Source organism: Arachis duranensis, chromosome 4 (assembly GCF_000817695.3).
Source record: "Arachis duranensis cultivar V14167 chromosome 4, aradu.V14167.gnm2.J7QH, whole genome shotgun sequence".
In the NCBI taxonomy this organism is placed as follows: Eukaryota; Viridiplantae; Streptophyta; class Magnoliopsida; order Fabales; family Fabaceae; genus Arachis; species Arachis duranensis.
The window spans coordinates 51,925,964-51,928,141 of record NC_029775.3 but is presented as its reverse complement, the minus strand read 5'-3'; the positions used below and the strand labels follow the sequence as shown (position 1 = coordinate 51,928,141).

Here is a 2,178-nt window from a genome sequence, read left to right as displayed (position 1 = left end):
TTTGATATTGGCTCACACTTCATCCTTAAATACCTTATTGTCTTGGACTTCTCTACATATGTCTTCAAGTAGAGTCTCAATCTTTGAATGTCTATCCTCGGTTAGTGATGGTGCGGTGAGATTAGGTGGTTGTTGATAGGATCTCTGTGAGGTATGTTGGTAAGTTGCATTGTTGTTGGAATTGTGGTTGTGGCATCTCTGGTCTTGGCCTTGGTCTTGTTGATTCCCCCACCCAAAGTTGCGGTGATTTCTCCATCCAGAATTGTAAGTTTGGGAGTATGGATCATGGATTTGTCTAGGTGAGTTTCCAACGTAGTTGGCTTGTTCCCAGTCATCTTATTCCCCTGCATGTACTCCTTCTTGAGCTGGTGATGAAGTAATGACTGCTGTAACTTGGTTTTCCTCCACCTTCTTGGTAAGATCTGCTAACTGCTTGGTGATTATCTTATTTTGAGCCAGCAATGCATCCATGTGGTTCAGCTCTATTACTCCTCGAGTGTTGCTTCTTTTAGAAGCATAGAAGTAGTCATTCTCAGCTACCGTCTCAATGACATCTATGGCTTCTTCAATGGTTTTCTTCTTGTTTAGAGAGCCCCCTGAGGAATGGTCTACAGCCTTTTTTGACTCATAAGAGAGACCTTCATAGAAAATGTGAAGCTAAACCCATTCATTGAACATGTCTGGTGGGCATCTTCTTGTTAAGTCCTTGAATCTCTCCCATGCCTCATAGAGAGTCTCAGCATCTTGCTGCCTGAAAGTTTTCACCTCAGCTCTCAGACTGTTAATTCTTTGAGGAGGGTAGAATCTTGCCAACAATTTGTTCACCACATCTTCCCAATTTGTTAAGCTCTCCTTTGCGAAGGACTCCAACCACTTGGATGCTTTGTCTCTGAGTGAAAAAGGGAACAAAAGCAGCCTATAGACATCCGAGTGGACCCCATTAGACTTCACAGTATCACATATTCTCAGCAAGGTGGTTAGATGTTGATTGGGGTCTTCTTGGGCACTTCCTCCAAATGAGCAGTTGTTTTAAATAAGGCTGGTGAGATGGGGTTTTAATTCAAAGTTGTTGACATGTATGGTGGGCTTTTGGATGCTACTTCCACAATTTCCTGGATTTGGATTGATGTAAGAGCCTAAAACTCTCCTTCATGATTTGCAGGGTCTTCTTGCCCAGCATGATTTGCAGGGCCTTCTCTAGCATGGTTGTGAGCTTCTCCTTCATGATTGTTTTCCAAATTCTCCTCCATGTTTGTTTCAAAATACTCTTCCTCTTCCTCAGCACCAACAACTCATTTCCCTCTTGCTTCCCTCCTTAATCTCCAGAGGGTCCTTTCCGGTTCTGAATCAAAGGAAGTTGAAGCTCTACTTCTTCTCCCTGTCATACAACTAATAGAGCAAACAACAAGAACTAAAATGAGGAGATTATTCTTGTTAGAGTTATTGTTAGTGTGAGTGGTGAAAATTATCAAACAGTTAGTGATGTGCGGAAAACGATCCAACACAAAACTCACCGGCAAGTGTACCGGGTCGCATCAAGTAATAATAACTCACATGAGTGAGGTCGATCCCACAGGGATTGAAGGATTGAGCAATTTTAGTTTAGTGGTTGATTTAGTCAAGCGAATTAAGTTTTGGTTGAGTGGGTTGTATTTAACAGAAGCTAAATTGCTTGGAATGTAAAGGGAGAGGGGAGAATTGCAGTAAATTAAAGGACAGGAAAGTAAAATAGGCTGAATCTTAAAGGACAAGAAATTAAATGACTGAAACTTAAAGTGCAAGAAATGTAAATTGCAGTAACTTAAATGGCGAGAAATGTAAATTGCTTGAATGTAAAAGGGATTTGAGGACTGGGATTGCAGAATCTAAACAAAGAGGAATTGAATTGCCACAGTTAATAGAGCAGAAATTGAATTAGAAGCAATTAGGACTCAAACAGTTAAGAAATTAAGTGCAGCAAGGGTTCACAGAAGAACTAAAAGGAAATTGGGATCTCAGGACTCCAGAGACTAGGTAGCAGAGCCTAGATCTCAATTGCCTTCCTAGATCCAAGTTCTCAAAGCAATTGACAAGAAATTTAAGAAGAAGCAGTAAAGAGAATGTAAATGAATTCAATTATGCAGAAAAGAAATTAAAGAGCTCTTGAGTGGAGATTGAGACAGAATTTCCTCAATTCTT

The 2,178-nt window shown here is 40.5% G+C and overlaps 1 non-coding gene across 1 annotated transcript; it reads left to right on the top strand.

Moving 5' to 3' along the window:
- The first annotated feature begins 673 nt into the window (after positions 1-673).
- Positions 674-780, top strand: LOC127747369 (small nucleolar RNA R71). The gene has a single exon (XR_008009169.1). It is a non-coding gene; the product is annotated as a small nucleolar RNA R71 (small nucleolar RNA).
- Positions 781-2,178: the final 1,398 nt, after the last annotated feature.